At 39.6% G+C, this 21,762-nt stretch overlaps 1 non-coding gene across 1 annotated transcript; it reads right to left on the reverse strand.

Moving 5' to 3' along the window:
• Nucleotides 1-14,859: 14,859 nt before the first annotated feature.
• Nucleotides 14,860-14,966, reverse strand: LOC125151087 (U6 spliceosomal RNA). The gene has a single exon (XR_007146635.1). It is a non-coding gene; the product is annotated as a U6 spliceosomal RNA (small nuclear RNA).
• Nucleotides 14,967-21,762: the final 6,796 nt, after the last annotated feature.

Below are 21,762 nucleotides of genomic sequence, written 5' to 3' on the forward strand. Positions count from 1 at the left end.
GTAGACGCTCCCTGCCCCCTAGATGACCAGCACATCAGCAAAAAGCTATTAGTCACCCAGCAGAGGATGAAGACAGTTGTCTGAGGGAGTGTGGTGCTCGGGGAGCATCTCGAGGCCAGGCAGAAAATGGAGTGGTCAGGAAGGAAGAGGAGGCGGTGTTTAATGGAATGGAAATAAAATAGGTGAGAGAAAATGAGATGGAAAAGCAGAGATGTACGACACAAGAGAATTTAGTTGGAATGAGATTGTCATCAGATCAGCTGGGGGGAGAAAATGGAAAAACAAGCCTGTTAAAGTGAATTCTTTGTCATAACCACAAGGTTCGTATTCTCAGCTTGCTGGCTTGGCTTCCCAACACTGTTTTGTTCTTTCCTAACCATTTTGTTTGATCCTTCTCTTCTCACCAGACTTTGCTATTTACCCAACCCTGTCTGATTTCCATTTGCTGATTTATTTTCTTGGGCACTTTGGGCTGGCCAAGGGTTTAGAAAGAAATCATGGTTAGAAGCACAGATTCAGGAGTCAGAATGGACTTAAAATCTGGCTCTAAAAATCAAAGTGTTTCTGTTATGTTAATGCTGTAAAGTTACCTCTTCCTATCACCTGGCATAGGTTTTGGAACAGAGTTACTTGGACCATAATCCCATTTCTGCTCTTACTAGTTTTGTGATCTTGGCAATTTATTGATGTCTCTGGTCTCATTGGTCTTTATCATGGGGATAACACTCTCATAGATGAAGTTGCTGTGAAGGCTACATGAGATCATTGAAGCCAAGTGCCAGGTACAGTGCCTGGCACACAGTCAGGCTCTATCAATGTTGGCTGGCTTGTTATTAATATTTTAATAGATTGTTCCAGCCCTCTCTCATTGTAGGTTGACATCAGCCTTCCTGGACTATCTATGCTGTGCCTAGTATTATCACTCTAAACACCTTGCACTACACAGCCCCCCTCCTTACTAGGTCACCTTTCCCAGACTGATGCCCAGAAAAGGCCAGGATTTGCTCAGCAACAAGATTTGTATCTTATCCTACTTTAAAACTTCATTCAGTCCCACTCACCCGTCCCCACACCCTCCCTTCCTCTTGGTTCCTGCTGGGGGAAAGAGGAGGCAAAGGTTGAACCATCTCCCAGGAGAAGCAACCCACACCATGAACTCACCACTCTCAGTTTCAATAGATATCCACAATTAAATATACATCAAACAAACTCCCCCCAGCAGATGAGTTCGGCTCCCAGTGAGAGTTTTGTCACAAAAACCTTTTCTTTCCATCTCTCTCCTCTCCACCCCCAATTTCACCACCCCCGAAGCCTGCCCTTTGGAAATGCTCTTTACACCCACCCTGTGCTTTTAACCCTGGTATTAGGAGGGTGCAACCCAGCTGGAAATTTCCAAAGATGATTTCACTGAGTCCTCCTAAATGTTTCATTTCAATGCAAGGGGGTGGCTGGCCTGTGCCCCTAAGGCAGACAGTGAGGTTCACCAAACACCCTGTTAGCCTGGGGTGCTGAAGCTGCTCACCTACAAGTTGACTTGTAGTCTTGGCAGCACTCTTTGCTACACTTTCTCTCAGCTTCCTCGATGGCACAATGCCAAGGGACTCCTGCAGTTGCTTCTGGCTCTAGTATTCAAAATTCCAAACTCTATTCTGGTTAAAAAAAGATAGATATCTGCAGAGCCCTTATGTCTGCTTCATGTATTTATTATGTGGATAACAGCATAACTTTTTAGAAAATCACCACCAACTTTGCCCCACTTCCTCAGATCATCATATGCAAATTCCAAAAGCATGAATGTCTAAAGAGGGCTATGGAGAAAAGCCACCTTGCTGAGGAAGGGAAATGGTGACATGGTTGGGTGACAGTGGATTAGAGAAGTCTCTCTCCAATGCCAAACCACCAAATTTTGAGAAGAAAAATACTGGGTACCGCTCCTTCAAATCTGAAGTGAAAAAAGAATCTAAAAAATGTTTATAGAGAGATAAAATTAGGGATGAAGAGGAAAGCAAGGGAAACAAAGAGATTTAGAAATAACACTCTAACAAGGAACCAAAATAATCCAGTGTCGGGGGTGTGTGGGGGGGTTGTCTTTCTTTAGCATATATTTTATTCTGGTTGTCTGTTTAAGCTAGGAATTATAATTTCATCAGGTGGACTTCTTCTCACATATTGGAAGGTAATACCTGTTTAATGCTGACCCCACATCCCGAGATATGTCTGTTGTAGGAATTAGTGAGTAATGAAGACGAAGATACGACAATAAATAGAAAGATCTGACTCTAACACATAACCTTACATTCTAGAAGGGAAAAAAACAACAACACTTAACTACTGGGAAGCCAAAGTGGGGCAGTCAATGAAATTTAGGAAAAGGAAAAAGTAGAAGAGGGATGTTGTGAGGCAGAGACTGTGGTATAGTGGGCACAAAGAGACCTGGCCCACACCTGAAATATTACCAACTGCCTTGCAATGCTGTGAGCCTCTACAAACCTCAGTAGATGCACATGCTAAAAGAGGGAAACAAAGAGCCTTTTGTACTCTTTCCTATTATAAAAAGTTACCGTGAGAATCAAATGAAATAAGGACAACACAGGTGCTTTGTTAACTGTACACATGTAACCAACAATTTTATTATAAAACATGATTCCTGAATGACTGAAACAGTGGTGGTTCTAAGGTTATTATAGAGCAGTACATCACAGAGAGCCAGGCTCTCAGTTCTCTGAATGAAATTGCAAATCCTAAATGAATCTTTAATCTCTTTGTGTGGTGGCCTTCTTCTTACCTGAGCCACAGACTCTGGGGGACGAAATCTCCAGGACAGGATTTGAACTAATGGGGAGACCTACATCACTTCCTCCATTTACTCTGCTCGAGGGGCCTTGCCCCAGATGAGGCATAGCTTTGTCCCACAAGTAAATGGAGCGACCAAGCACCCTGCGTTTCCTCTGTACTGGTCTTGAGCCTCTACCGATAAGTGGAAACATGGCCTTTTCTTCCAGCCCACAGTGTAGCCAATTCCTACGCTAACAAAGTTGTCCTGTGGTAAATGCCATCTGAAGGGATGCTGTCCTGTACCCTGTGCTCTCATGTACAGTAAGAGTCCCTGCTAACCATCTTGACTAGCATGACCTCCTACAAGTATGTCTCAGTGCTGACTGGACTAAACAGAAGCACCTGACCAAAACAGACCAACCAGAATTCCTTCCTGAGAGTGTGGGGGAGAGATTAGATGAGGATATCTGAGTGACTAGACATGCAGACCCAACTTCTTTCTAGGATGTGGGTATCCTTCTCTTTCTTTCACTTTCTGGGTGGACTGGAAAAGTAAAGGAAATTTTTGGGCTGGGTAAAGATGAAACAGACCAAGAGAGAATTAAGAAGGTTTCCTCCATCTGAGTCCATTATCAAGTGTGGACTATCAAGTCTCCAATGCAGCTTGGCCTCAAGGATCCATGCATCTCTCTCTTGTGTTATAATAAGGTTTCTTTTCATTTTAAATTGCCTAGCGGTACTTGCTGTGGTCTGAAACCAACTACATAATTTCTTCAGAAATTCACATTGATTATGTGAAAGGAGACCTGAGATTTGGTGCCAAGCAGCATGAGCACTCATCCTGAAATCGCAGGCAATGCTATGGGATCATAGGCAAGTTGCTTACCCTTCTTGAGCCTCAATTCCGTCACTTACAATCAGCAAAAATAAGCTGAGCTCCCTTGGAGGCTGGCTGGGAATCATTGATTTAGAAGAGTTTTATGAATTATGCAAATGTGAAAGATTATTATAAAAGATGTGCATTTAAGTTATTTCTTCTAAAATGGATGTCTGGTCTAATTCAGAGGCCCTCTAACATCAGGTTCTAAATTATATTTTGGATGTTATCCCATCCAGCAGCTGAGCTAAATAACACATACACTCTCTCCTTATGTCCTGCATCTTCTGGTCATTGTTTGTTCCTATGCTGCCCCCAGGCAGAACCAGGATCACCAGTAACTACCTCCTTCCTCCTATCATCCCCATATCTCCTTTGGCCATAGTCAGTTTTGTGCTTTCATCTTTGAAGGAATAGCTCCAAAGCTGAAGCCTCCATGATTATTTCTTGGATACGCCCAGTGAGAACTCTTTCCATCTGCCTAGAATAATGTGGGCACCTTATACCACAGCAAACATCCTGCTTTCTGGTACTCAATGTCCTACCAACTTGTGATGGAGAACCCAGACTGGACAGACAGGCAGACATGGGTTTGAGTCTTGTCTTGGCATCTTACAAGCTGTTTGAGTTGGGGCAGTTCCTTAACTGCCCCAAGCTGGTTTTCTCATTTTAAAAAATGGAGATGAATAATGGAACTTATTTCAGGGTATGTTGGGAAGATTAGACAACACAGAGAACATTAAACATTTTGCACAGGCTTTGACATGTAGTAATAAACTGTAGCTATTGTGACATTCCCTGTACCAGTTCTGCCTTGTTTTCCCTGGGATCCATTTTCATCCTCTGTGGGACAGAGTCTTGTAGGCTGCACACTCCAGATTCCCACATAAACTGACATACAGATATATTCAGCTGGCAGGAATACTTAAATGAGACTGGGGAGTGAGAAGAAGGGAGAGAGCAAGGTATTTCTCCCCTCAACCCCCAACTCTATCTCTACCTCACATGGTGTCTACATTAGTGACTGTGTCTCCCATGTTTCTCCAGTTCCTCCCATGTTCCTCCAAACTCTGGGAAGACTTGCTGTGATTCCACAAGATCCTGGCCCAGGGTTCTAATAGCATGGTTTCTTCCCTTTTCCCCTCAAAAGCTTAGGGATAGTGGTAGATTTCAGCTGTTGCTAATCTTGAGTTGCCTCGCTGTCCCTCTTTGGCTTCTAAACTCTTCCATCATGTGTGTACTAAATTATCTGTACCACATTTCCTCTCATAGTAGTTTCTGTTTCCCTAGCTAGACTATGATTGGTACAACCCACCTCACCCACATCTCAAGTAGATTGCAAATTTGTTGTAAATAGAGATTATGTCTATGTCTTCTAGATTTCCTGAGAGAAAATTATATATTCAGCTAGTACTAGACACATGTTTCTTGGATGTAATATTTTGAAACAGTGACTTACCAACTTCTGCCTGTCCCTACAATCAAGTGCATCATTGTTCTTTGCACATTAGGTCTAAGCCCATATTGTTGCATGGACAATGTCCCCTCAGATGTCTACTTTGTCTACCCTCTGATGGTGTCTGGCCACCCAGGTACCAATGACCAGAAGAGAGAGGTGTGCTGATCATGGGCTGTAGCTCATCTTGGAAGCAGCTTCCTCTGTAACATTGTTACTTCCTAGATGTAATTAAAGATTTTATGTATCAAAGTTAGCTCTGTCTCACCTCATCTGCTGTGTTAAATCTATTTCCTTTTCACTCATTCCAGTGTGTCTACTGGCAAAAGTATTCAAAATCTGAAAAACCCATTTAGTGAACCTAACTTTTAGTTTAGTGACAGGGTCCATGGTGCAAGATGTGGGACTAAATGCTACCTGGCAATACCTTCATCTTTTCTTCATTCTGAATATAACAGACTTCAGAAATTAGGCAGCAAGTGTTTCTTCTTTTTAATATAATTTCCTGCTAAGAATGTTAAAACCATGTCATACAGCCTGCCACAGCAGATATTCATAATGAAATATAGAATATTCTCATGAAGTCTTGAAAGACTTCTCAACGCACCTTTCCAGGAGACCACTGCCAATCATTTGGGGATGATCCTCAAGATAAAATGTGTCGTCAGCTCTTCTCAGTATTTTCCTTTTCAAAGTGTGGGCATGGTAGCTGCTTCCATATATCCAAGTTTTCTCTCCTCCATTTCTGAGAAGTCATGAGCTTAGGGGACATTAAGCATCCCAGCTTTTGCGTTATTCACAATTTACCTAGCCCACTGGTACAGTGACTTGTTTGGGTAACAGAGGCATTCCATGTTCAACAGACTGGCCAACGACATTGAATTAGGAATGGACATGTGTCTGAAGTTGGATCAGTAAGTCATGAAAGGAGATTTTCTAAGGGCTTTTGAGCAATAGTCCCCTTGATCTTCTAGGAGAGCTACCCAAAGCCATCCCGCTAGCTCTTCTTGGGTAATGTGGGATGAGAAACAGCTTAATAATTTTCACCCCAGGAGTGAAACCAGCCTTATAAGGAAGCTGAAACTGCCACAAAAGAAAGCAGAGCAGACAGATGGAAGAACTTGTGTTCAGAAATCGCTGAGCCACTGAATCAAACCCACCTGAAGAGCTTCCTACCCTGGATTTCTACTTCATGAGCTCATAAATCCTTTTCATCGTTTGCATCAGTTGGAGGAGAATTTGCTGTTACTAAAAGCCACCTGCAACAGTACATCCAGCCTCAGATTCGAGTGAGTTCTGTTGCACTCACTACCAGCTCTCTACATAAAGTCTGGCTCCTGCTCTCAGATCACATCAGGCCCATTTTCCCCTCTTCATTGTTCTTACTTAAATGCTCACTCCCTACAGATCTCTATACCTCACAGCACCTGACTCACCTTCTTCTTTCTTTGTTTTACTGCCCTGAATAAGCCATAGCTTATTACTCTTTTTCATATTCTAATACTCAGTAAGGACGTCCTTTGGAGAAGGGGAGGACGTAGTCATACATACACTCTGATTTAAGAAGTTTCAGAGTTGAATTGTCCATCTTGGAGTCAAACTATCTGAGCTGGCAATTCACCATTTTGCTTTTCTTCCTTTGTGTGTGGTTTTAAGTGAGGTTCAGAGAATTTTATAGTGGAATGGGACCTTAAATGATATGCTAGCCTAATCTCCCTAGATAATAATTAAGTCAATGGAGGTCTAGAAATGCCAAGTGATTGCTCCACATCAGCTGGAGACCTTAAGGAAGGGTTGTGACTCAGGTATGCTACCTCTCAGCCAGTGCTCTCTTTCTGACCTAATGCCCACTTTCTTTCACACTGCAAGTATTTTAATGGGGGCCTCAGTTGCAGATATTCTGCATAGAGCTCTGAGAATTGGCTGCTTCCAGACAGAAAATCGAGTGGAGATGGAAACGGTGCTGCTGTCATTCACCTGCAGGACAAGGGCCTGGTCAAGCATACTGACAGGTTCAAGATTCTCCCATAATTCCCCAGATCAAGAACTATGGAGGCTGTCAGGTTGTCTGTGACAGCAGGGGAGACCAGAGTGGTTCAGACTTTCAATCCAGTCAGATCCATTTTCAGGTTGGTAATTTGAAGTGAATTTCCTAAGAAACCAGAGAAAGAGTAACAAAGAAAATTCAAAAACCATCTGATGCTATTTTGATCCTTAAATCCAAAGCTCTCCAAATATTCCTATAACATATTACTTGAGGCCATTGATGTTTTCAGTAGGCAGTGTATCCTAGTGGTTAAAGACCATGGCTTCTGGAGTCAGACACCCTAGTCTGCACTCCTCTCTGCCACTTCCTGGCTCCATAACCTGGGGCAGCAAATTAACCCCTTCAAGACTCTGCTTCCACTTCTGCAAACTGGGGATTTGAGTAGCAACTATTGCATAGGGATTTGGGGGATCTCTAAGTAAGCTAATTTTAGTAAAATGCATAGAACAGTGTCTGGTAAATAGCACACTCAAAATAAGTGATCACTATTAATTTCATCATCCTCATCATCATCATGTACAATTTTTTTTTGAAAGAAAGAAAAAAGGAGGTATAAAAAAAAGAAAAAAAAGAAAAAGAAACACAAAAGGTAAATAAGTCTGGGAACCCAAGTAAGAGGAATAAGAAGCACAAAAGATGGAGAGGAAAAAAAAAGGGAGGAAGGGCAGAAAGGAAGAGAGGTGATTGACTCGGTTTGTTCTATTCATGTGTATCGAGCACTGACATTTGTTCCAAGTGCTATGTTTCTTCCAGTAATGATCCCACATGAAGTTCATAAGAGAGAAAAATATTAAATAAATGAACACAAAAAATATGATTACAACCAGCTGTAAATACTACATTGTATGGCCAAGGTAGACCCCTCTGTGGAAAGGACATTTACAGTATGTTTTCTATAACCTAAGGCATATTTGTGCACATTATAGATTTATTCTTTTAGTTTTGCATCCTCTCCTTTATTCATTCTTCATTTATTTTGTAGCAGCCGTATTCCAGACTTTTAACATCATGGTTTGTATACACAGGAAGAGTGTCTCTTTGGTCAAGGAACTCCTTATTCAGCAGGGGAGACAGGTATGTTAAGGAATAAAGGTCATGAAGCCTGGTGGGAGTGTCAAGAAGCAATTCACAAGAGAATGGAAAGTTATTCCTGGGGATGGTCATGAAAGACCCAATGAAAACTAGTATTTTGTCACCAGTGACTCTATGACTCTTAACCAGCCTCTACTGCAATTCAGAGATACCATCTCATCTGTGAAACCATCTATCTGGGAAAGAGGTCATGAGAAAGATCCTGAAATTCATCGTGGTCAAAAAACGGGCCAGAGCCCAGGTTCAGAGTCTCTCTGCTCCATGAAAGTACACGACACGGAGGGAGGGATGGGAGGTGGTGTTTCAGGGGAAGTTGCCAGTAAGAGGACTGAGAATAGCACACTTGGCTCTTGTAGGCAGAACTCGGCACAGTAAGTGACTACCGAGGTCACAGAACTCTGCCATTAGCAAGAGTGGTGCAGAGAGCTTTCCATTGTGCTGTGACCTCTCATGACCAACCCACTGAGGCTCTCCTACCTCATCTGCTTTCTTCCAGCTTCTCAGCCAAATCACACCCACTCTCTTTCAAAGGCTCACAAAGTACCAACTCTTTATAGAGCTGATGTCAGAAAAAGGGGCCGGCATACTTATTGTGGAACAATACTGCCACATTAGGTTCACAGTGGGAGTCTGGACTAGGAAGGTGGAGAGAGACTGAGTCCTACTCGTTAGGGTCTATACACAGGTGGGCTGTAGGGGTTGCATTTCCACAGAAATTCAGGCCTGATATTATGAGCACATACCCATGTGCATTTCTGTAGGAAGGGGGGGAAGGTTTGTGTCTTTTCCGAGTTTGAGTAATCAATCTAGTCATATTCATAAATAAGTAGAAAGAGAATTTATATTTATCAAATATACGAATTATAGCTGTACAGAGCACTTTATACATATTATCACAGCTGACTATAAAAAATATATGAGAGCTCATTTTCCCCATTTCTACAGCTTTGGAAATATACAGAAGAGAGGTTAAGCAATTTGATCAAGTCTGTACAGTACACGGCAGAATTAAAACTGAAAGCCAGATCCCCAGGATTTTAGGATTATATATATTTTTAGTTGTCTTACATTCTTTCATCTTCAAAGGATTAAATACAGAAAAAAATTCCTATGTTGACTATAAAAACAGAGGAACCTGCAAATTCATAGTATGCATAAAGAGCTTCTTTTCTCTCACTCAAACATACCATATTCTGCCACTTTTATGATGACATTCTATGTATGATAGAGTTAATTTTACTATAAAACTATGATAGGAGAGCAGGTCACAGCAAGATGGGCAACTTTGGCATGAAGATTATTCTGAGCTGAAGTAAATCAAGACCCTAGGGGCTCAAGGGAAACTTTTGCCCCTCCCTTAACAACACTGAAGAATCTAAGTTGGGGGTCTTTGCCAGAATAAGGGTTATTAGGAGAGATGCATTTTATCTAGGGACCCATCCGTATGGCAGGGCAAACATCTGATTTCCAAACATCTGTTATTCTTCTTCTTGCCCTGTGGATTGCATTCCTTTTTCCTACCCCCTTGTCTTTAGTCCAGGATGACATATATACCTCATTTTGCCTGTCTTTGGAATTCCCATGTCTATGTGGATTCCCTGTACGTATACTATTAAATTTTATTTTCTCCAGTTAAACTGTTTCACGTCAATTTGATTCTTATTCCAGCTAGAAGGACCTTTGAGGGGACAGGAATTCCTGCTTCCCAGAGAAGTTTATCAACTTAAGCTTGGCAATAAGTTACCATTATGCCACCAGAAAGATGGCTAAACTTGGTAGGCTCTGAAAATTTGAAATACAAATCTGGGTCTCCATTATCTCAATCAGCATAACAAGGTGTGTTATAATGACAAGGGGATCTATTCAGAACTTTATTATCGCCCCTTCTATATCCTTTCACTCAATTGACTTGTTGAGATTTTGTCAAGGAATGGAAATAGAATGGAATTCAGAAGTAAGCAGGCTTGCATTTGAGTTTGGGATCCATCATTTAATTGTCGTCCTGATAAGAAAAACCAAAAGAGAATGCTTGTCATATGTGTACTACAGAGTTGTTTTGTGTCCACAACTAGGCTAAGAACTTGATGCTTATTATCTTATTTAATCGTCAGAGTGACACATCAAAGTTGATTCTCTTACTACTTTCACTTTACACACAGGAAAAAATGAATATTGAGAATTTGCCATGCATGTGTACATGTGCATGTGCACGTACACACACACACACACACACACACACACACACACAAAACTTGTTCAAGGTCACAAAACAACTGTCTGGCAGAAGCCTTGATTCAAATCCATTCTTGCAAAATTCCAAATTTCAGGGACTCGAACAAGTATGATACACAGTTTCCCTGACTTTCTGGCTCGGTCCCTTTGACCCATTTATTTACCTTCTTTGGTTCACAGTTTTTTCATTTAAGACCAAGTCAAAAGGATCAGCCACAGTTATCTCAGCATATTGTTTTGAGAATTAAATGGGATCATGCATATAAAACGTTTGGGCCATAGAAGCAGGCTTACGAAAGGTTATTCCCTTCCTGCTTCTGAATCATCAACCTTCTCTCTCCTTGGAGTTCTCCTCCACTGTCTCAGCTCCTCCATCCTTTCCCTGCCCTGCCCCCTTGCTTGGGCACAGATGGCAGAAAGGCCCAGTGACATGGGCCATCATTACCACTAGCTGTGTGTCTGGGGTCAAGTAATTTCTTCATTATCTTTCCTTATTGCAAACAGCTTTTGTAAGAGAAAGGGTCCATTAGTAAATATTGATGCTGGCAGGCAGGGCGTGCGAGCTGTCAAACAGCTGAAATGAGGGATTGTCAGTTCAGCAGCAAGAACATGAAAGCCAGTTTAAAGCAAAGATTGAATAAAGAGTAACGTAACTAGAAGAACAAGCACACACTCATCAACAATGAACAAAGACAAAGAAAGTTTCAGGTTGTGTTGTTTGGAACAATTGTGTAGTTTTATGAAGGCCTCTGCTCTAAGACAGAATTCAGTTTACATCAATTTGCAAAAAATTTTTTTTTAAAAAAAGAAAACAGAAAGAAAAAAAGAATGCATGACGACTACCACGTGCAGTGTGTTATGAATCAAATATGAGCAAGATGCAAACATTGTTTTCAAGAAGTTTAGTAAATAATAAAGTAGTATAGGGTGGTTATTGAGAACACAGTTTTTATATTTAGAAAAATCTGGATGTAAGATCTGATGTGTATGACCTTGCATTCCCCTATGTGAATCTCAGTTCCCTCCTTATAAAATGAAATTATAATGCCAACACCATAGGGCTGACATGAGGGTTAGGAAAGCATGTGACATTGTCTCTAGCACATTGTACATGCTCTCAACATCACTGATTTTTAAGAGTGATATTATCACATAACATGGTAATACAGAAAATTCTAGGAGTAAAAAGGTGGCTTTTGAAATGGGCTTGATGTTCAAAACTAACTTTTTTTTTTTTTTTTTGGATCAGGGACTAGGAATAGAGTGGGAACATTTCCACTGTTTATTGAGAAAAGGTGAGGATTTGGCCATGCTAATCTTGTAAAGACTGTCATAGGCAGGGAGAAAAGTGAAAACAACCATGGACAGTGGGATAGCTTGGGGCAGGAGTGACAAGCAGGGGGCTGTTTCATTTGTCTTTGAACATGGTGTGCAGAGATGGGGATTGCTGGAGATAAGGCTATGAGAAAAATTTGAATCCAGACCTTTAAAGGTCTTACATGCTAAGCCAGTAAGTTAGGACTTCAATCTCTAGTAATGAAGTTGTGATTGATGTTTCCCTTGAACAGGATGAAAATGCCATCATTTCTTCTCATCAGGGTGTACTTTCATCGCTAACCTTAAATTTGATTAGTGTGGTGTTCACAAGCATTGGTTCTGATGTTCAGTTGTCTGCTTTTGAGGCTCAGGTTACTGTAGGATCTCAATCAAGGTATTTCATCTTTTTCTACTTGAGTTTCTTCATCAGTAAGATGAAATCATTATATTCTCTAACTCATAATAGTAGTAAATTATTAAATGAGGTAATACATTGCATCATTTAGAACAGAGCCTGGCATCATTATCACCTAGTACCAAGGCCAATCAGTTACTCAATAATGCTACAGTGATTACTGAATAATTAATAGACCTGGGTAGCTAGTGATGATGATACTTACCAGTCTTTCCCCTACAGCCAACACCCTACATAAAATTTCTTCTTTGATGGTGGATATTATTATTGTCCAAGCCATCTTGGTATAAAATATAATGGTTTTGGCAGGACTGCAATGGAGCTACTGTAGCAGGAATGATAGAACAGCTGAGGCATGATGAGGAGGATCACACTGAGAAATCAGGTCTGTGGTGGTCAGAGACAGGAATCAGAGCTCAGAGCAACATCTACCTTCCCAAGAAAATCGCTGGTTAGTTTGCTGGAGGAAGAGCAACCATTTGAATTTTGGCTCAACCAGCGATGGGTTTCCCTGCTGGTCTGTCCTAATTGTGTCTCAGACACTGGATTTTGTGGAGTAATCTTACAATATTTATCCCCAAGCTATTGATGCACTACTGACTCTCTACCTCACTCCATCCCACCAACCTCTTGTGTGTTGGTCTAAAGTCTAGACATAGAATGAACATCATACTTTGCAAAGTTCCTTATGCTGCACTGATTGGAGCTTCATGACAACTGCTAGAGTTTAGGAAGTATATATACTGCCTTCTTGTAAGGAAATAAATAACAGAGAAAATGACTTGCTTTAAGTCACCTACCCAGTTAGTAGAAGCACTGGCCTGGAACTCTGTGGTGCCCTGCCTAGCTATATGAAGCTCTATCCCTGGCACCGTACTGCCTCTCTATCTGCCTAGAGATACCAAAATCTAATAGAGTGTATGTAGACAAGAGATACAAGAACATTACTCTCAAACCCATATCCTACTAATACAGTGCTTCCTCTCAAAAATTCTAAATAGCCTTTCATTACACCTCATGTAACACAGCACAATAATAGGCTGTTAGTCTTACTTCAAAAGTTAGGCAACTGTGGGAAAGATGAGGGTTTAGGAAATAGGGCCTATAGGAGGTAGCTAAGAAAGACTGGAGCTATTTAGCTGGGAGAAGAGAAGGTGGATGAGTAACTTAATAATAATCTTCAAGGGTTATTAAAATACCAGCTGTTAGCCATTCTACCCGAGGTAGTAGGGAGGAAATTGCAGTAGTGAGAATTTAGCCCAGCATTATGAAGAACTTTTATTCCCTTTAGTTATAAGGTCTATTAGACACCAAAACATGATACTAAGCAAAATTGTGGGCTTTTTTCCCTGGAAGTATTCCAGAATAGGCTTGGAGGTAGTTCCCAAGCACTACTCCTTGGACCATTAAGATCAACTCCCTTGGAGCATCTCTTACAAATGCAGATTCCTGGAACCCACTTCGATGTGCAGACTGGCAATCTCTGGGGGTAGGGGCAGGAGTCTATATATCTTAACAAGGCCCCAGGTGAGTCTTGTGCACAACCCCATTTGGAAACCCCTTGTGTATGTAGAATCAGTAAAATTTAACGCAGCAAGAATATATTGCGCGCCCACTTGGTGATCCTACCACTGCTATTAGCCTCAGGGAATAAAGATAATAAAAGAATGTAGTATAATTTTAGTCCTTGTGGAGCTTTCAGTAAAGTAATTAAAGATTAATGATGAATTAGGGCAACTGTTTTGCCTTTAACGTAGTGTGATTTGAGGAAAGTTTCTTAATTCCTTTGGCCTGAGGTCCTAAATTGTTAACTTGAAGAATTGAACAAAATGGTTTTAAAAGTTCTTGTGAATCTTTAAAATAATACAATACAGAATGAAGCCTATTTAGAAAAATAACTAAATGCTAATTAAAGAGTATGAGAGAGGATATCGAGAGAAACCAATTCATATGGGCAGGGCTTACCAGAGAAAACTCCAGGGAGAACAGGCGATTTAAATCTGGCATTGAAAGGTAGATGTGATAAAAAGATAAATGCATATGCACATGTGGGGGCCTCGATTTTTTTAAAAAAACTTACTGTGTACTGTGTACACATGTGACATCATTTAATACATTACAACATTTAATATCTACAAAGGCTTGTGTTGTTAAAGTGAGGATAATTTTTAGAGGATTTTACCATTTACTAGTCACTTAGTTAGGTGCTATATACATATTACCTGTTTAATCGCTATTACATCATTTTCCAAGTGAAGTGCTAGTTTTCTGTTTTTACCCCCCAAATTCTTATGTTTGTATGGCATGGGGATATATTTGAGGACACAGAGAGAGAGAGAAGAAGGAAGAGAGGGAAGGAGGGAGACAGAAGAAAGGAAGGAAGGAAGGAAGGAAGGAAAGAAGGAAGGAAGGCAGGCAGGGAGGGAGCGAGGAAAGAAGAAAAGAGGTTTGTGGAAGTAAAAATTAAAAAATTAAATGAAGAGTACAGGCTACTGAAAACATGAGTTTAGTTTGAGTACAGGATAAACACTCAGTTGTTTTTCATGGTTGTTGTTTGTTAATATAATTGGGGAGTAATAAGGAAGTGGTGCTTATAGATTTCAATGATGCTTTTTTCCTTTAAAAGACCGCTGAATGACTGAATGAATTAACATATGGAACAGTTCATGAGTTTGCATATCATTGTTGCGTAGGGCCCATGCTAATCTTCTCTGTATCGTTCCAAATTTAGTATATGTGCTGCCAAAGCGAGCACAAGACCGCTGAATTTAAACATTGGAATATATATTCATACAGTAGCTTTAAATTTCCTAAGCAGTTGTACATTTCCTTACTACGTTTTATAAATGCTTTTCATTTGTTTTTGTTGTTTGTTTTCTGTCCATAGGAAGAAGGGACTTTCCCAACCCCTCAGGACTTGGGCCTCGTGAATTTCTGTCTCAAGTTTCCAAACGCTCGATAAAGTGATCAAATCATTTTTATCAGTTTGTGGATGACACAAATTCACAGGGCTCCCAGTAGTTATGTGCTTGGGCTTAAGTATGAGTTAAACATAAATTCAAATCCCTATTCCGTCTAAAGAGCTGTGTGACTCTGAATCATAGCAAATATCTGAGCCATTTGCATCATTTATAAAATTGGGTTGTTTTCAATGATACAATGCATGTATAATCTTTCATTGATCAAGTATGTCATAGAAGGTGTAATTATAAAGTAACCTACAATCCATTGTAGCACATCAATTGTTTTCTCTGCCCTCAGGCACCTTATCTACTCTGGTCATGATAGAAAAAGTTCTAAGGTAACACAGTTATAAACCTCTGCCTCATTTTAATAATTCATGTGCCCTGTCCCTTACAATCCTCATGAACTAGAACTTGGTATAAATTTAAAGCTTCTCCCTTTCCTTCTTCCAAGCTTGCTTTAGTCTCACACCCTGGAGGCAAAAATGTACATGGACAGGCATCTGCTCCTCTCCCTTTATTCTGGCTTCTAAACACTCTTAATCAGAGTGGGGGTGGAGGACAGGAAAGGGAGAAAGGAGGAACATTCCTCCATGACTGGCATTGGCTGAAGACCTAGCATCAGCGCTGTGTGCACGTGATGGATGGTTAATGCTATCTGTGTCCATCCTGAGTTCCTCCTGCACTACTTCCCCCGATTCAGAGTATCCATCACCTCAATATTCATGACTCATCTCTGCCAACTTACCTTCTGCTGCTCAGCCCATAGTCTTCAGGTCTACTCTGGTCCTCATGCCCCTCCTTCCAGGCAAACCTCTTGGACAATTCTAGACAACTCCAAACCAGTACTCTTTACAGCATGGCCCAGATCTGATTTAGGGTAAAGGCCATAATCCTTTGATGGGGAGGGTGGTTTTTCTCAAACTACAATTGTCTACTCTAAGGACATAGGTCACTTTATCCAGGCTTTTGATGTTTACATTTCTCAGGTACAACTCAGGCGTAAGTAACAAGATGGAGATTCAACAAGCTCTTCGAATGGCTTCCTTAAAGGCCCATGTACTCTTGTGAAGTGCACAGGGAAGCCCTTTCCAATGGTGCCCTGGGAAAAATGTAAGACTTAAAGCATACACAGAACTATTTCCAAAATTCTTCCTTCACTCTCCATTTGATGATGGTGTTATACCCATAATAAGAGATAAAGGTTGAAAAGGTGTCAGGTTATCATTCACTATTTTGAAATGTTGACTTCTTAGTCTAGAATATCCTTTCAGTATAGGCCTTAGTCAAAGTTTACATTCTAAAATTCTATTGTATATATAAAGCTGCCAATACAGTACTTGGTCATGTTGTTAGAAAGGTGAGTGCTCAATGTAAAGTTGGAATTGTAATTGCAACGTATTACTTGCTTCCTAGAGAGACACAATACATATGTACAGTTTGTGGTGCCATGCTTTAAGAGTAGTGTTGACAAATACAAGTGTTTCCAAAAGGAAGTTTAGCAAGAGCAAAGTTCACAGGGATATCAAATTAATGATTTTAGTATTAAGTCATATGATATGAAATAAACATGATGGCAGTTAAAAGTTTGATATAAACTATGATTATACCTAAAGTTCTCATGTTCATCATGTAAATATTGAGTGATTTGGCTCTACTTTATTTTTTCAGAAACTCTTCATGTGTCTCTTCAAGACATTTTAGTAAAACTAAACTTGAATATGAGAGCTTGCCTGCCTGTGTTCCTTCCTTCCATCCTTCCCTCTTCCCCTTCCTTCTTTCTTTCCTTCCTTCCTTCTTTCTATTTTCTGTCATCCATTCTCTCCTAAATCATTTAGTGCAAAAGTCATTAGGTGAGATGGATCAAGGTTTGCATCTGTAGGTAAGGAGGTCAATGTCTAATAGATATACTGGAGCCTGAATCGGTAAAGAGGGTGTCTGGTGGTAATATGTAGGTGTGCAGAGTGTATATGTATGTATATATATATATATATATATATATATACACACACACACACACACTGTATATGTATATATATGTATGTATACGTATATATACACACATATATGTGTATATATGTATATATGTGTATATATATATGTATATGTAGGTGTGTGTGTATGTGTATGTGTGTGTGTATATATACACACATACACATGTGTGTATATATACACATACACATGTGTGTGTATATATATACACACATACACATGTGTGTATATATACACATATACACATATATGTGTGTATATATACGTAAAAATACATATATATACATATGCAGTGTGTGTGTGTGTGTGAGTTTTATATATAGGTGTGTGTGTGTATATGTGTATGTATATATATCTATATATAAAACACTCACACACACTATATATATAAAACACACACACACGCACACACACACGCACACACACACACATTTTATCTCAGTGGTCTACCAAGAGGGCCCAGGGATAGTGACATCCCAGATAAATGAACACAACCAACACAGATCGTTGTCTCTAAAAACATTCTCCACTAAAAGGAACTTGAGATCCTTAGAGAAATGGCTGATTTCAGGGTTGTGAAACCCAAAATTCAGGATGAGCCTTATGCAGCTTGGTGTGCCAGAAATAATATAAGTACAAAGAATATTGTGGACATGTAAAAAGGACACAGAAGCAGCCAGAAGGACCTCCCACTGGAATAAGCTAGGCATCAAATTAAACAGAGGTGCTACTGGATTATAACCCACTGAATAAAATAGGCATCCATGAGTCCATTCTAATACAAGTAAACAAATAAATGGGAAGAAGAAAACACTTTTCCTTCCACTAGAATGCCGCCTAATAAATGGAGAAGGAATAATAGTGATAGAAAAATCACCATCTGGCAGCTGGAGGAATAATTATTTTCTCCAACTAACAGTAGTAAATGCTAAAGCCAGTGGGTAAAAGTATGATAAGGAATAGAATATTTGCTTAGTCTCAAAATAACTCCCGTATCATACTTATTATAGAAGTAATTTTACAGTGGAAAAATCTTATAGATACAACCTAAACCAGGTGATCAAAGTTAACATCACCAGTAGTGGGACAAATTGAAACTGTGTATCACTTGATAGGATTTTATGAGAAGAACACAGAATCACAATTTTTATGTTGTTGTCAAAAATCTATAATCTAAATCTGATAAGGACACATTGAACAAATCCAAATTGAATGACATTCTATAAAATGTAAAATTATCAGTCTGTGATATTCAAAAACATCAGGGTCATTAAAGGCAAGGAAAGACTGAGGAACTAATGTCAATTGAAGGCTACTAAAATTTATGACAATTAAATGTGACACATGATTCTAGATTAGCCATTTTTGCTCTAATGGGCATTTGTGGAAATTAAAGATACTTGAAAGGGATATGTGAAATTAGTAATATGTGTTAATTTTTTTTTAATTCTGGCAGCTTTTTTGAAGTTATGTTAGAGAACGTCCATGTTCATAGGACTTATACACTAGTGTTTAGGGTGACAGGACATCATGTCCACAACTCACTCTCCAGTGCTTTCGGGCGGTAAAAAAACCAAACCAAAACAAAACAAAACAAAACAAAAAAACAGTCTTTGTATGATTGTTGCAGATTGCTATAAGTTTGAAATGACTTCAAAATTGAACAAAAAATAGAGGAAAATTTGCAGATACTATCTCTAGTAATATCAATTATGCATCGTTCCAAGTTAACTAGAGCGGTACCTGAAGGCACCCGGTTATAGAATGGTGGCAGCAGGCAACTGGTTAGGTTTTCTAAACCACCCACGTGCATACACTGATTCACATGCACAAGACACTTTGATCATCTGTTTGAGTTTACATGAATAAATATCAGTTAGCCATGCCATAAGGGTATTGAGGGTACAGTAAAAAACTGTTATTAAGGTTGCCTTGTGTGTGTTGGAAATGAGGTTATGATTATAATTTCAAATATTTTAGGTACTTTTTTTAAAGTTTGTTTATTTTGAGAGAAACAGCACAAACAGGGAAGGAACAGAGAGAGAGAGAGGGACAAAATCTCAACGAGGCTCCTCACTGTGATCAGGGAGCTGGATGCAGGGCTTGAACTCCTAAACTGTGAGATCATGACCTAAGCTGAAGTCAAGAGTTGGATGCCCAACTCACTGAACCACCCAGGTGCCCCTAAGTACTTTTTTATGTAAGAGTTTTTGTCTTTCTTTAGGACCAGAAGAAAAACAACTGATGGAAGACTGAGGTTTCCAATTTTGATTTAAGAAGAGATGACAGTAAATGCTGCTGAAGAAAGGTAATGCCTTGTGAGAAATTCATATTGAGATCTGACCAAGCCAAGTCTGTGTGATGATCTGATCAGGAAGTGGAAGGATAGGTACATGACAGATGGAGAAAGGTAATCTACCTGATTTCTCAAACAGATGTGCCCAAGGGGATAGAGTTTTAAATACGGATGCTTTTACTCTTAATCCTGACCATATCAAAGATGTTCTGATTCGAAGATATAAGAATTAATATGTCCATTTTTTTTCCCTCTATAGATTCAATAACCATTTCATGTTGATAGGCCTGGCTTCAAGTGCGAGGGAAAAAAAAGTCCTTGTATAATGTCAACATAACAAAAATAATGAGATTATAGAAGAACACTGACTGATCCGCACTTCATAATTGAAAGATGGGCCTATTAAGGGGACACAGCAGGCCTGAAGGAATTGTGTGATCATTTGCACAAATGCTAATTTTGATATGTGGTTCTTCATCTCCGTAAGCATAATGTGGCTGGGCCGGCAGGATGAACAATGCATTCTTCCCCCGGGAGGCCTATGCCTCAGTGAATCAATGCCAGAAGGGCCATTTGCTGGTGTTGGATGACAGGGCATTCGTTCTCTCTTCTTGTTGTACTTGTGGACACAATTGATCTGAATTGCCAGGATGCTGTGTTTTTAGAGACAACCATCTTCTTTCCTAGAGAAGCCATCTTGCTCTGGGTTGTGTAGTTTTATAGATGAAGCCTGGGGCAAATCACCTCTCTCCTCTGGCCTTAATTTCCTCACTGAGAATATAAAGAATTTGGAATAGACAAGCTACCCTCTCTGAAATGACTCTGCTTGGCAGGTAGTGTGATAGGAGAGAATGAACTTGGGCTTTTACATCAGAGAGACCTGGATTCAAATCCTACCTCAGCTACTTTGTAAAATCCTGAGCAAGTTTACTGAGCTCTCTGAGCATCACTCCCCCCCAAATGGAAATAAGTGAGAAAAATAATACTTTATTTTCAGGGTATCAAGAATGCTAGTTGGCAAACAGCCCTTGATAAATATTTATTACATGGCTACATGTAGCAAATATTTGCTACGTTAACTATATGTTAATTTACTATACACCAATATGTATCTAATCAAATAATTAGATATTGACATATAGGCACATATACCCACAAACCCCAGAGAAGATACAAAACATAGTCAAGTGATAAAGATCTGCCACAGATTTAGGTTAGTGTGAATTCTCTGCCCCAAGCCTACAAAGCCCCATCAACATAAGTAGGCACTCAGTAAATGTTTGTCACATGAATAAGTAAACAAAAAAAGCACGTGGCAACCCCCATCTTCAAAAGTGCAAATCCATAGTTTTAATGCAAATTGTCGAGAAATAGAATTTTGAACAAAGATTCTAACTTGCCATCTGCTTCATATATACCCTGCTTTGTCCTTCTTTTTTCTTAATTCTATCAAGTTTGTTACGGTAACTCAGCGGAAGGAACATTTCTCATGGAATACTCTGAGCTCAGTTCTATCTAACCCACATGGAAAGGCCCACAGGTCTACATGTAACCCTAAAGTAGGTTTTTATAAGAATCCACTGAAATAAATAATTCAAGGCCTATCCTCAGTCACATATGAGAAAGCCTCCATTAAGTCCAATGGAGAGTTCAAATGCTAGTCGCGGAACCTGAAAATATATGTATTTTATACAACTCTTCTCACATCCTTTTGGGAAAGATAATGAACTACAATATTAGGGATTATTCCAATTTTCTCAAGCAAGAAAAAAGAGAATTAGATGAGTTGGAAAAAATGGGCTTTAAAAAAATGGTGCAGTATTTGATGTTTAAAAAATCAAATAAAAGGCCACAAATTGAATGGAATAGCTTTTGTTAATGCTGAAACTTGCAGGGCCAGTTAGAGCTCATTAAGAGGTGATGGGAACTATGCAGATGAGATCAAGTTTGGTAATTGGCTGGTTCTGAATCCATTAAAAAGGTTATAGGGTTGTTTGGGTGGGTTATGTTTTATAAATGAATGATTAGAAGTATATTAATGGGCCAATGGGTTATAAGGCTGGGATTGGTTTGGTGATATAATGTCTCGAATAGCACTAAGCTGGGGACAAGGTTATGTGTATAGGATTAAATTTGGGGAATAGGTCAGCTATGATCATATTAGGTGGGTTATAGGGTTGTAAAAAGTGTCCTGTGTTTGATGGCAATGAGAAAATGAGATTGTAGTTAGACTTCACTTGCATCCTTAGCACTTGTAATATTCTAATGTCTTTATATGTAGAAACTGCTTTCTGGAATTT

The sequence above is a fragment of the Prionailurus viverrinus genome, chromosome D4, assembly GCF_022837055.1.
Source record: "Prionailurus viverrinus isolate Anna chromosome D4, UM_Priviv_1.0, whole genome shotgun sequence".
In the NCBI taxonomy this organism is placed as follows: domain Eukaryota; kingdom Metazoa; phylum Chordata; class Mammalia; order Carnivora; family Felidae; genus Prionailurus; species Prionailurus viverrinus.